Consider the following 15,091-nt stretch of genomic DNA (forward strand, 5'->3'; position numbering starts at 1 on the left):
TATGCTTTCAGCTAGAAGTATACTTTGTTGAAGAGCTGATTTCATTATATTAGGTACTTCACTATATTTGTATGTGCGAATGCTCACATACACATGCACGCGCATAGTTGTGCGTTGCTGAAGTCACCATAAATACATTTATTCTACTTTGCGCCTGCTGAGTGCCTGCCAAGCACATACACATGCCTTCAAACATACATGCATATATGATGTATGCCAGCATATTTATTAGTGTGTGTGTGTGCGCTCTGTACTATATAGTATATTGTGGTCTGCTTTTAGGAAGCCGCGTGACTTGTCAAGCAGCTGTTGTCATAACTGTGTGCAAGCGAAACTCACCACAGTCTCGCATGCTGACACACAAATACATCGAAAAAACATACACACATGCGCGAAAACTATCCTGTAACTATGAAGCATCATCAAAATATCAGTTTTATTTTTTCATGTTTTTCTTCGCATTTTTCGTTGCTCCTTTTAGCAGCAGTCGTCGCACAGCTTGTGATTTTATTTCGTTTTTTTTCTTACTTTTCTTAACAGCCAACTGTTTTCTTTGTTCAGAACCTGCTGGCTTTGCCTACTACAACGCTCGGCATGGCTTGCTATATTGTCACACATTTACAACATTAGTTTGTATTGTTTTTGCTGCCTTTATGTTATTGTATTTTATTGTGTTGTATTGCCTTGGCATCAGTCTCGAGTTTCACCAAGTGCTGCTGCGCCTGCTGCTACTCGTCTAGCTCGGCATGTCGCAGGCTAAGGCTGCTTGAAATATTTTGCTCTTGTGCTACTAATATTATTATTCTAAGCTCTATTTTCATGTTTTCGTATGTGCATGTGTGTGTTTGATATGGATGGTCCATATTTTGATAATGAAAATCTATGTTGTCTATGGTTAAATATATTTATTAAAGTGAAATTTATGCCTAAATGTAAGTAGGAGAACACATATGTAGGTGAGTATGTCAGTGACCAGAACACTGTTCAGCTAAGATGCTTATATTGTTTGAATAAGTTCACAAGTAACTACCAAACTAGTCCCAATTGGGTTGTAAATGGAATAGGGAATCATATATAGTATTTCTATAAGGGAAAATTACAGAAATGATCCAACAGTTTAAAAATATGCCAAAAAATATAACTAGTTCCCAACTGGTTCAACTCAAACTAGTTCAAAATTGACTAGAAATGGTAAATTGAAATCATATACAGCGTTTTTATAAAGGGTTCTCACAATTTTGAAAAAATATTGCAAAATGCAAAATATACCTTTCGACTAGTTCCCAACTAGTTCATAACTAGCTCCAAATATTCTAGAAATTTTATAATGGAATTATATTAAATGTTTTTATAAAAGAAGATTACATATATCATCTAATAATTAAAAAAAGAGTAACAAAAAAATCCGGCAATAAATACGTCTAGTTCCCAACTTGTTCAAATTGGACTATATCTTAGAACAGAAAGGCATTTTTTGGTAGTCTCCGGTACTATTAGAACCTAGTACATGAACAGATACTCAAAATCCGCACTACTCCACGTTGCCACTGGGTAACTCCATATTTTTTGTCACCTAATAGCTCGTATATGCTTGTTAAAGGATATCAACTAGCCCGACCATACACAAACTAACAATAGATTAAAGCATACATGCATACACAGCTATGCGCATATAAATACCTAATTTTCCATGCCTTTCATTAACACCTCCTTGCCCTGTCGGCTGCTGCGAAAGCTCCTATTTTCCAGCCACTCGAAGTGCTTAGGATGTCATTTTGTTGCTCTATAATATAAGTGTATGTGTGTGTATGATGTGTTTGTAGCGTCATATATAAGGGCATTAGTATCCTTTGTGTCAACGTACAAGTGCTTGTAGCTTTTGCATGTTTATGTCGCATACACATACACTTACATGAGTATGTGTTGCCACTTGCATACCTTAATGTTGCGGAGAGTGAGCATTGTAATTATTTCTGAAATATATTGACCTCATTATTTCGTAGGTGCTTCAGGATGCCTTCGACAGATACAAAGTGTAACACTTACAAATGCATATACACGCATACACTTATACTAATGCACACATACACTGAGACTAATGCATACATACACTTGGACTAATACATACTTATAGAGAAAATAATGCAAGCTTTAAGCTTTTGTGTTCAAATATGATAGCAGCAGCAAGTATAGATTTACATGCAAATACATGTTGTTGTAAATAGCTTATTTAGCTGGTGTGGCAGGATATATATTTTTTTCTGCAGCAGCATTGCAATACCCTTAATCATCAAAGGAACCCACAGCTATTTGCGGTTAAGTAGTGCTGGTTGTGTCCCTAGTCACCATAGTAGGTACCCAGCCGTATATAATATATACATATCCACGTATATAAAGTATATATGAATATATATACAGTTTATGGTTGGCACATTTCAACGCAAGCTTTCTTTGGTTGCGCTTTATTTCATCTCAAGTTTAGTGACCTCATATTTTTCTGCCAGACACTTCAGTGACTTTCATTTTCAACAATCGATTAAAGACTGTGTGTGAGTTGTGTGCTTTTAGCTTTGTATGTATATAATTTTCACTAATTTGGCACACATATGCAGAGAACTGCTAGAATATTGCTCTACTTAAAGCTGAGCCAATAAAGTTGGTATAAAAAATCAATGTTGAAAATAAAAATTAATGGCTGTAAGGCAATTTTAGAGGTTTTAAACAAAAAAATCCCTAACACAGATTCAACTTACAAAAAATTCTATAATCTTCAAAACCAGAGATTTCACTATGAAAGCTATTTGATCCAAATTTGTGATAGATCAGCAAATTGGTCTGAAGCAGAGGAGATTCTGCCAAAACTAAAAATATTTCGTTACCTTAAATGCAAAACAACGTAACATAATTTTCATAAGTTTACAGGCGAAGGAGAAACGATATATTAAAACCAAATTTGAGTTTTGGTTATAATATTGTTATGCATTGGTTATCATACACTACCAACATACCTATATATTGGTTATATATGCGTTATATATTGGTTATAGATTTTCAATTTTTTGTAGAGGGTCACTTGAAAAGGTCTACCATGGTAAAACATTTTTTTTTAACAAAATTCGAGTATATATTTAGCATAGTTTACTTCAAGGATGATACATTGATTGCAGCAACCGTCCAACTTTTCGATATTATTTTGGTAGTACGATTTGGTCTTTGCTTCAAAAAAAGCCCTCAGTATCGGCAATTACGCTATCATTCGATTAGAATTTCTTACCAGCGAGCATTCTTTTAAAATCTGAATACAGGAAATAGTCGTAGGGACCAGATCTGGAGAATGTAGTGGAGGCGGAAACAATTCGAAACCAAATACATGGATTTTTGCCATATTTTTCACTGACTTGTGATATGATTAATTACCCTTTTTCTTCGAATGCGTATTTGGCGATTTTGTACTTCAAAACGTCCCATACACTTACGTAATCGCTTAGTCGTTGTTGATGGTCCTACCTTTTTCAAGAAAGTCAATAAAAATTATTCCATGCTCTTCCCAAAATACAGACACATAACCATAACCTTGCCAGCTGACTGTTGCCTTTTACCACGGTTTGGAACGGGTTCAGCGCGTGCAACCCATTCAAAAGGCTGTCAATTAGACTTCAGAGTGAGCTGATGGAGCCCTGTTTCATCCGTTGTCACATATCAACGCAAAAACTCGGGTTGATTACGCCTCAGCATCTCCAAATACTGCTCCGAATCATAAATTTGTCGTTGTTTCTGGTCAAAAGTGAGCGCCGCGTCAGCTCACTTGGCATAGAGCTCTCTCATATCCAGGTATTCGTGAGCGATATATTGTACTCATTCAGTTGATATCTTTAGAGTGTCTGCTATCTGCAACAACTTCACTTTAGGGTCAACCAAAATAATTTTGTGGACTTTTTTGAAGTTTTCTTTGGTAACAACCTCTTTTGGGCGTCCTCAGCCTATACTGTTTATGGTGTTCCATTCACTTAGCATACGAATTCCGAACACCAATTCTTGACCTGACCCGTGATTGGTACAGAAAATATCTAGTGCTTAAAAGAGTAGTAAAGCACCTAGAAAAATTAAAATGTTTCGAACTAACCATATTAAAGGAAGAAGATGACAATTAGACCAAACTGGTAGAACTATACGGTTATTACTGAACAGCTCAAAACTAATATATCACTTTAACCTGCCTGATCACAAAATCGACCAACCGAGACTAAAGCGCTCGGCTTCAGCGAAAGCTGCAACTACAGAGCAAAGCAAGGCAATCAATTTGAAGCTACTTCAAGGCACTAAAGGTGCCCAAACTGATTTAATGCCATACACAAGACTAGCGTTAAACAGCCAGAGCGGCGCACAAAACTGTGTGTGTGTGTGTGAGCTTGCCTCTGTCATTTGTGGCGCATGCAATAAATCGCAGTCGCAATGGCGAGTTAAGCTTACAAACTGAACTGTTGTTACTGTTGTTGACGTTATGTTGTTGTTGTTGGCGCTGTGATGTTGTTATTACGCTCGCGTGGTTGTTGTTGAAAATAGTGCTCCCTACTTGCTTAAAATCCGCAAAGGAGTATGTGACACTCACAATAACCATGCCACATAATGCTCTGAGCTGCTGTTGTTCTATAGCTTGTTGTTGTTGTTGGCGTCTAGCGCGTTTGCTGCACATCGCATGCAAAGTAGACCATAAACTATGCCACCGAAATGTTGTCACTTCCGCCCGGCATGCGTATTTCGGTAACAGCACATTAACATGTTGCAACAAAGCTGTGAACAGACGCATACTTGTAACGGTATACCCCTGCTTAGAGTGATACCGTGGCTAAAGATGAATGCAGGACAACGTTAGCGACTAACGTTTTCAAGGTAAACACAGAATTTATGGCTGCCACAAAACTTTCGTTCCAACAACAAGTAAGGGGAAGGCCGTCAAGGTGAGCGCTTGATTTAGAACTTACAGAGCGAGATTTTTAATTCAATTCAGTTGATATGTATCGACAGCATTCTTTGAATTGCAGAAATTAAATTGCATAACTGTAGAAAGCAGCAATGATAAATTTTGAAAATTTTGGGAATTTTTCAAAAAAATAAATTCTATCAAAAGTCACAAAATCACTCATTTTACCAACAAAATATACTCAATCAATTGATTATGTAATAAATTGCATTACAATTTTGTGCGCTTACTAAAAATGCCAACTATTTGCGAACTAATCAAAATACATTTATGCAAACGCACACATATGTGGACACATGCATACCAATACACACGCACATACAACATATCTCTAGCATCATTGAACTGTCCATACATAGTAAGTGACCCATTAGTGTGCAAAAATCGCTTAATGCGTGACTACACAGGCACACAAACACGGCCACACACACATATACATACATATGTATATGTAAACTCACACACACCCACATTAGGGTGGACAAAAAAAAATCATACTGATATCAAGAATAGAATAGATTAAGTTTGCAACACCAAGAGGAAACGTTGGAAGCCCTAGTATTTATATCGACTTGTGAACTGAGTCGAGTTAGACATGTCCATATAAACTGTCTGTCGCTAAGTTTTTGATATATTGTTCTGAAACTTTGCACATGTCCTTTGCTTACCAAGCAGCTGATCATTTACCGGAATCGTTGTTATTCGACTACTATGGCATATAGCTGCCATACAAACTGAATAATCGGAACCTATTGCTTGTATGAAAAACTCTTTCATTTGATGAGATATCTGCACGAAATTTGGTAAAAAGTATTCCTTAAATCAATAGTAAAATCTGCGTGAAAATGGTTCAGATTGGATAACTATAGCATATAGCTGCCATACAAACTGAACGATCGTAACCAAGTGCTTATATGGAAAACTTTCTCATTTGACGAGATATCTTCAACAAATTTTGCATAGATTATTGTCTCAGTCAATCGCATAATCTCCTTATAAATGGTTCAGATCGCATAACTTTAGCACATAGCTGCCATACAAACTGAACGATAGGAACCTAGTGGTTCTAGGAAATCCTTTGAAGTTGTGAAGCTAAATTTTTGTTCTCGTTTTCCACCATTTCGGACATTATGTTCGCGTTACGTTAAAAAATAAAAAATTTTAAATATTTTTTTAATAAAATTTTTATGTATCACCCTAACCTTTGCAGTATTGCTATCCAAACATGTTTACATGTGTCTGAAATTGTGTTGATGTATTTATGAAATAACGATGAAGTCATGTCATGTGAAATTGAATTATCAACAACAACAAAAACATGCGCAACAACAAACATAAATGTTAAAACAAAATAAATAAATGCCAAAAGCTTGTCCACACACACACACGCACTAATACAGGCTTACTGCAACTAAAGCAACAAAGCATACAAACATAGCACAGCATAGCATAGCACAACACAGCAGGCAATATGAAATATTATTATTCTAATATCAAATACAACGACAAGGCATAACAACTAGCTAAAACAACAAAAACGTTTAAATATATATGTATATGTATGTATATGATATATGTATATGTACATATGTATGAGAATAAAGAAAACATTGTTGGACAACAAAAAGCGTTTTCGAAAAAAATCGATATTGTTGACACAGGCAGCGAAAAGCTCACACACACACGCATACTTAAAAACGTGCCATACACACACACACATACAAATTTTTATGTGCGTATATATTAGAAATTATTATTGCCCAGCTGTATGGCTATATGCCGCTTGTACAGCAGCTTATCATCGTTTTATTTATGAATTGTTAATCTTCATATATCCTTGTTGACTCCGTAGGGCGGCGGCAGGCAGATTTTTTCCATTAATAAATGACTTTATTTAATAATGCAATTTATGTAGCAAATATATGTAAACAAACTTTGCTCTACTTTCTGCTATAAATTAAATATTCATTGGATTCTATGTTTAGATAAGCCCAAAATGAATTCAAGGTTTGCTGCCCTGTGAAAGGATATACTCTGTATGAGCTATTGAGAGTGGAAAATGGTATACAGTTAAGGTTATAAAAATATATTTATTTCTTTTTCGCTACTTTTTCAATGAAAACATATTTTTTGGTGCTGGAATCAGAAAAAAAAGAAAACTCCCCGGAGTGTCCAGTTATCAACTCTTTTGAAGTATACTGGCAGTTAAGTGAGTTTAGTTAAAGTTACCAAGAGTTCGCACAGTTGTCGTTAGATTTTAAAAAACTTACTATTTTATGAGATAAGACATAGTTTTGTGATTTGTAGAGTTCATTGAACTTAGACATACCTTACGATATGAATATGAGTCCAGAGAAAGGTTTTTTTAGTCGGTGGCTCATATTGTAGCAAATAATACACATTGTTCCCAAGCTTTGGATAGCATTATGTCGACATGGTAGAAAAATTTAACAAAATCACTTTATACCGCGGAATTTAGTTAAAAGTAATAGAAAAAGGTCATGAAATCACATTGTACCTAGGAGTCTATTCACCAGAAATCAAGTTGAAATATAACAAAAGCTTGTCCAGGGCTGCTTTTTCCACTTTGTTCTAGTAACCTTACAACTAAATCTCTTTTCTTACACCACAAATATGGTGTAATATAATTATTAGCAAACATTTTTTCAAACCACCCATAAATTTATTCTAATTTCACCAAATGGCGAGAAAGAGTTTGCTGATGTTGAGTTACAAATAAATTTAGTTTGACGCAATGCAAACAAAACAATTGATTATTTTAAAATATGCTAAGTCAATTTAAGTTAATTTAGGTATTTCTACTTTCAGTAAATATCTGATAATGTTTTTTTAAAGCAAATTTATTGAATTTTAAAGCTTCAGTTGCGAAGCTTAATAAAATACTCTTATTCGAATCTCGAATAGTTTTTATCGAATAATGCAAAATATCAGCAATAAAAAAGTTGTGTTAGGCAAAATATTGCCATGGAAATATATATACACCAAAGAGTAATACACATATGTACACAACCATATTCGGTTATTTATAAATGTAAAGGTAAACTGTTTCACTTACCCAAAGCTATCCATATTGATTGAGCTGAAAACCTGTGTAGTCTGCAAAAAAAGAATAACAAATATCAACAAAACTAAAATTGAATGCTGCAAGAATTTAAGGTAAAATCATAATAACAATAATAATGTTGTCAAAAGCAGTGAAATCAAGTATGAAAATCCTGACGCTAAGCAACACTAGCAATGAAAATGCAAAAAAAAGTATGAATGAAAATAAAATAATAATAAATAAATAACAACAAAACAGGCTACAATGGGTAGACTGGTCAAAACTGACGCATAGTGCTACAACATCACCATATCCTTAAAAATATGTTGTATGTGTGTGCGTATGTGTGGGCCAACATATGTGCGCCGTCATGCTGTTACATTGTAACTGCTCACCTAAATGTCAACATCCTGTTTCCGGTTGCTGGTATTATGGTATTATTGCGCTGTGTTGTGTCAATGACTCGCCACTTTCGCACCGGCTATTGACTGCCAAAAAATTTAGACATTTTCAATTTGGGCAAAAGGACGCTCTGAAGCATTTTTCTAAAATTGCTTATTTATTTTATTTTTACTTTTTTGTGATTGGCAACAATAGTTTGGCCATAACTGTGGCAACCAACAATTAAATGAAGGTGCAACTATTGGCATGACCACCGGGCAAGTGTTGTCGAAAAATTGCTGGGATGTACACTGGGGTGTTAAGTATTGAATTGGCAACGAGTGTGGCTGCTGGGCACATCCTGGATTCAACGTGGGTGGCGTAAACGCACTTTTTAAAGCGAAATGCGTGCGGGCTGGTTAAAAAAATGTGTGGACGTGCTTACTTAAAGTCACAAAACTGAGTTGGAGTGGGTGTAAGATGGCAAGAGATTTGTATGTTAAGAGCTAAGGGCATAAAGCAAATATTAGCTAATCGAAAAGTGAGTCGCCAGACGGCCTTATTGATTACGGTAGAAAATGTCTAAGCTTATGAATTCATGAAAAAACACTAGCACACATATACATATATATTTCTAACACATTTATGTCATGCATATACATATATTTTTTCACAAAAAAAATATAAAAAACCAAAAAAGAAAATTCTCTTGTTCATATATGTTTGTATGTTAAACTCTCTTCTATGTTTAACTTATGATTGTGACATGTGAAAAAGGACATTTTTCACTTACAGCGCATTCAACGTCAACACATATCCCTAACTGGTTGGTCCTTTACTCGATGCCAACATATCTTACTTACATTCATGCACAGCATCTTCACTCATGGTTCTACCGCTTTTCTGCTTCTTCAACAAACAATTTCATACAGCTATTCTTTAACTACACCACACTTGGTAAGACTATTGATTTTCCCTATTATTATTATGAATTCTTTTTTACCTCCATTTTTTTTTTTTATTTTTTTATTTGCGAAGTGGGTACTTGTGCATTGCTGCCTTTAAAGGAATTTCACAAACGCATACTTGGGCTGGTAGACAAGACAAGTGTGCGTGCGAATGGCCGTGACGTTGAACCAGAGCGGAGCGACACACACGCATACCAGCAAATTTGCCGGCATATATCAAGCTATTGGTTATAGGATACTAACACCTACAAATAAACACATATAAATATATTTTTATGTGTATGTACATATATATGCATGTGTGTTCTGCTGGAAAAATATTGAGTTTTTGTGAAAAAATGCAAGATTTTTGTGAACAGAAATTTTCAAATAAATCCGCAGACAATTGAGTAGGAGCGCCAGCATGTCTTTGCGCTGAGTAAAATTACAAAGGAACCTTTACGCTGTTACAGTGAAATATATATGTAGGCATTTGTCAACAACTTCACAGAGAAAAATTTTTGGAAAATTTACTTTAAATTTATATATCTCGTTTGACACTGTAAAGTTGGAAATAAATAAAATGTTGTCAAAACTATCATCAAAAAAATCAAAACTGATTCCCTAGATTTATAATTATATAAACTTGTTATATACAATTTCAGATATAACCACTTTTTAAATTTTGTTTCAATTCAAGTGGTTTCTATTATATAGTTTTTCCTTCGTATATGTATGCATAAATTTTTAAGCTTCCCTTATCAGATTTAACTTATATATAACCAATATATAACCACTTTATAACCAAAACTAAATTTTTTGTTTTAATTCAAGTGGTTTCTATTATATCGTTTTTCCGTCATATATATGTATGCATAAACTTTTAAACTTCCGCTGTCAGATTTAACTAATAGATAACTGATAGATAACCAATATATAACCGATATATAACCAATTTATAACCAAAACTCAAATATTTTTCATAATATTTCATTCGAAATGATAAAAAACTTGTATCTCCCAATTATCTGAGACTTATTGGCGATTAAATGGTCGATATGCTATTCAGGCACAACTATCTGTAGATAGATATCAAGGATAATCAACTAATAATTTAAGCATATAACCTTTTACCTCAACATTTCTATATTCAAAATTTCCACTTTCTAACATAGCAGCATTCTCCATACTTCAATTTATATACCATTCCTAGCAGCACCTTCATTAAAGACAGATTCCTAAAACAAATATTTCATAAAACAAAAATCGTAAAATCCGCTTAACTTCGCGTATCAGCTCAATTACTTCATACTTTACAGAAATAGTAAAATTTTGGTACATATAAACGAGAACTTCCCACGCAATAATACACCAAGGAATACACTCCTTGTGTGATACGATTTCCATTGAATTCCATTTCTCCTCACATTTGTTCAACCGCTGTTTTCTTCTTGTGCATTTTCGGTTGTTTGCTTTGGCATCAGTTGTTTGCCAGTATTGCGGACATTATGTAAATAAAGTGAAATATAATCAACTTAACAATAAAATCCGATTTATGTTTGCATAGGTCAGCTGTTTGTTGTCTGCCTTCGTTTAAAGTACAACAAATTCAAGAGCATGAATCAGCGCTGCATTCGTGAGAGAGAAGGACCAATGTGGACTAAATAAGACTGAAGCAGGAGTTGGGAGTAATTTAAAGCATATTAAACATGTATTATAAGAAAGTAGAGAGATGGAGGCAAATGTTTAATATCTATGCTTATTTGCTTTATTGTTTCTAGATTGAAAGTTGAGAAGTTAGGTTAAGTTATTAGGTCGATCCTAACAAGGATCTCATCAATCATAAGAACGAAAAAATCGAAAAGCGTTTCCAATATATCAAAAATTGTTTGAGAAGACAAATGCCAGTTCCTGCTACGTTTCCTGGTTCTTTGAAGATAAGACTGTTGAGATGTTTCAACCTCAGTTTTGGAAAAGCTGTTTAATGGCGAAGATAGTGCATGAATAATTCCAGTTCACACTACTTTTTGACAACTTACGTCTGATAAAGGTTTTTACTCTTATCCCATAAATCCCTATTGGATATTGTCCAGTAAGAACTCTTGCGGCTTGCGGCTAGATGAACTTTTTTAAGGGCAAGTAGTTCAGAAGGTCTCATGCGTTCTCCTCTATGCCAAAAGGATCTTGAAGTCGTGCAGAAGCGGATAGTCAACCAGCTGAGCGAACGTGAGGCCATTGTTCCAACTGCGCGGTGTATCAATTTTTTATAGGAAGATAACCTCTTTATACCTCGAAGTGACGATTCTGGTACTATAACTTGGCTCTAAAACCAACAAAGGTTCCAAAAAATATGACAAAATTCTATAAAGTTTGTAAGGATACTGATTACGAAGCAGTTTAGTTGACAGTTACGATAGCGGTTTCGATGGTTGGCCTTGGTGGTCGGTTATTTGCCGAAAAATCTGTCGGTAAGAGCAACAACGTTAGTGCTGTTTTCTCTTAGCTAAAGCTATATGAATATATGGTTTGCCTTAAATGGTTAGGAATTAAGTTGCTATGAGACAAGCTTTTAGAATTATGGTAACAACAGATATCAGTCGCCTCACAAAGATGTAATGAAATCTAATTTAAGGTTAGGAGTATTGGAAATTGAGGTACTCTTTGTCACAGTGAAGCATCTCTTGAGCTTATTTAGTGTGAAAGGATATTTATTTTTTTTTTAAATAAAAGAGGTATTAGGCATAAGAAAAATTACTATAAATTCTATTTTATATAAAATATTCTTTCATAAAAGTTCTCTTTGAAAATAATCTGTCTTATGAAATATTGAAATTTGAACGACTTAAATTGTAAGCAAATAAAAGCAATTTAAAAGCGCTTTATTCTGGCAGCAAATAATTTTCACACACGTGCATTTATAATTAAAGTATATGTAATACCTTTGGGAAAAATTTTGCTAGCTCCGAATATTTGCATGTGTGAATTATGCAGCGCTTTTTGCATAAACGGATTACACCCTCATCATTCGTGTATATTTTTGCCTCTGTGTGTGTGTGGTGTGAGCAAAAGTTTAGCATTTCAGTTTGGCTAATTGATGAAATCAAGCGCTTGTAGCTTTAAAATATTTCAAACTCACACACACATATAAGCAAATAAGCAACAACAAAACGTGGGCGGTCAGCAGCTTGCTTATTTTGTAATACGAGCACAAATACGAACTGCAACTTTTGGTTACATAAAGCTATGTACAAGCAATTAACCTACATCATGGTCAAACAGCACACACACACACATGTGCATATAAACACACACGGGCAAACATGCTAATATTGAAGAAAAAGAAGATTTATGGTTATGTGCGTGGAAAGTGAGAGGAATATTTTTTGCAGTCGGGCAAAGGACATTATTTGACTACTGGTGCTTGCTTATATACACATATACTATGTACAAAAATTCACAGTAACACACATTTCAGCTACATATGTGTGTGTATTTGCATATTCCTGCTTTTTTTCAAGTTCGACCTCAAAAACTAGTTGTTTGCTGTCTAGATGTGCGTCCATGACTGATCGTTGTGCTACTTAAGTATTCAAATCGAATCACAGTTTGTTGGGTAAAATTCTAAATTTCAACGTCAACACACGCGTGTCACTCTCAGTCAGTCGCTCAGTCACTCGCTTATATGGGACACGTTAAACCATTTATGCCCACAAGCGTGGCAAGTAAAAAAAAGCTTAATGTTATATTGGAAAGTGTGTATGGAAATAGAACATGTGCTTATAAACACATTAAGGATAACTTTTACAATCCCGAAATTTCGGGATGGAAAAGTAAAAATTTAGCTTATTGTAATTTTTGAGCTTAGCTGTATATGTATGTACATATATCGGTAAAGCTCACCTTCTTTGACAATACCGAAATTTTCGGACTAGAAAATAGATAGACTTTTTGCAGCCATTTTTGACGTAATATCTGTATGGACATTATAAAATATAATAATTAATTTGGGCACGAGTCCCGAAATTTCGGGATTGCAAAAAAAATTACTGGAATTCTTGCGGCTATACACTTAAACAAATAAATTAGTGCGCTTTAAGAACATCTTTAACAATACCGAAATTTCGGGACTACAGCATTAAAATGACATAAACCGGTTTTTCGGATGTCATATGCTTAATCGGTGATTTCGTATATTTAATTTTAACAAATTTTCAAAATCCCGAAATTTCGGGATTAAAAACTATAATGTTATCGTTGCAATATTTTTTCAACACCAATTAATTTAAAGTTAAATTTAAGTTTTTTAAAAATAATTGTGTTTCGGGATCGCGAATATTGCAGCTGGATTACCATACAAATATCTAAAAACATGCTAGTTTGTTTGAGCAATAACACTATCACAGACCGCATGTCCTTGTTTGTGGAAATTCGTTATCAAACGCACACACAGCGAGCGCTAATGCATGGATATGTAAATACACGCACACATACATACATACGTATTTACATGCTACTACTCGCTTGCATAGCATTCATTATCCTTGCTGCGCTTTCAACGCCACTAAAACAGTGCTTTATTGCATTTTGCTCGCCTTTTTTACTTCAATAAACACACGCACACAAACCAGCTGGGCAGCAGCAACAACTTTATATGTATGCGCGTACACGTGCATATTGCGATTTATTGCTGCCATGTCCTTGAATGTTGCTTGCTTTTGTTGTTTGCTTTAGCTTTGGCTTTGGCTGGGCGTGCTGACTACTAGCAGCGTTTGCTTGTTGTTGACGTGTTGCGGTGCATAAAAGTTTGTCTCAACAATGCAACTACTACAACGAAAAAAATACCCAACTAAATAACAATATATGTGTATGTACATATGTATGCATATAAGCATGTAGTATGCTCTTCAGCGCTTTCATTTACACCCGCACTAAGCGGCATTGCAGACATGTATATGTATGTATGTATGCTGTTTGCTACCCCTCTTCACCTTTAACGCCATTCTATTGATGCTTGTGGCATTTCGATGCGGCTGCTGTGGCATGTGTTGTTGTGGTCCGCTTCTATGTGGCTGTTACATTGTTAGACATTTGTTGGCCATCATTCCAAGCTCGAGTGTGTGTGTATTTGTAGTTTTATTACTCCGGGTAATGTGTCGTTTCTTTGGCACCAATGACACTTATTGAGAGAGCTAGCCAGCCAGCCAACGCTCATTGTCTGCTAGCGGTCGTATTGGGATGCTGTGTGGGAGACGAGACGGCTTTAAGGTTGCTGCGTGGAGTTTATTTGATTTGAGACAAATTCTTAAAGAATTTAAAAATTTTTATGATCAATAAAGTAAAGGAGTTAGTGCTTGAGAATCGACGTTTAAAAGTCAGAGATCTTACTGGCATCGTTGGAATATCGGAAGGTTTATTGAAATCAATTTTAAAAGATCATATGGACCTAAGATTGGTTCTAAAATCACTCAATTTTGTCAAAGTACAGCGACACGTTAACGTTTCCAACTACCAGGATGTCATGAAACGTATTATTACTCGCCTTGAGTCTTTGATCTAAGTATATGATTTTCTGCTCATAGATGTCTCTCCATAAAGCTCAACATTTTTATCAAAGTATGTAATTTTTCTAACGCTTCCGCATCTTCGATTTCTTCCCTCTTTTCGATAAAAGCGTTAGGATTACTTAGTCTTCTTTTGTATTGTAAGTTAGGTAAGACT

At 34.9% G+C, this 15,091-nt stretch overlaps 1 long non-coding RNA gene across 1 annotated transcript in view; it reads right to left on the reverse strand.

Annotated features, from left to right (window-relative positions):
• LOC109579767 (uncharacterized) overlaps positions 1 to 15,091 on the reverse strand; it is a 106,746-nt gene that overhangs the window by 63,819 nt on the left and 27,836 nt on the right. Inside the window, exon 2 of the long non-coding RNA XR_007422836.1 lies at positions 8,058 to 8,098. This is a non-coding gene — a long non-coding RNA (uncharacterized LOC109579767). The remainder of the gene's footprint in view (positions 1 to 8,057; positions 8,099 to 15,091) is intronic.

This window comes from Bactrocera dorsalis, chromosome 5 (assembly GCF_023373825.1).
Source record: "Bactrocera dorsalis isolate Fly_Bdor chromosome 5, ASM2337382v1, whole genome shotgun sequence".
In the NCBI taxonomy this organism is placed as follows: Eukaryota; Metazoa; Arthropoda; class Insecta; order Diptera; family Tephritidae; genus Bactrocera; species Bactrocera dorsalis.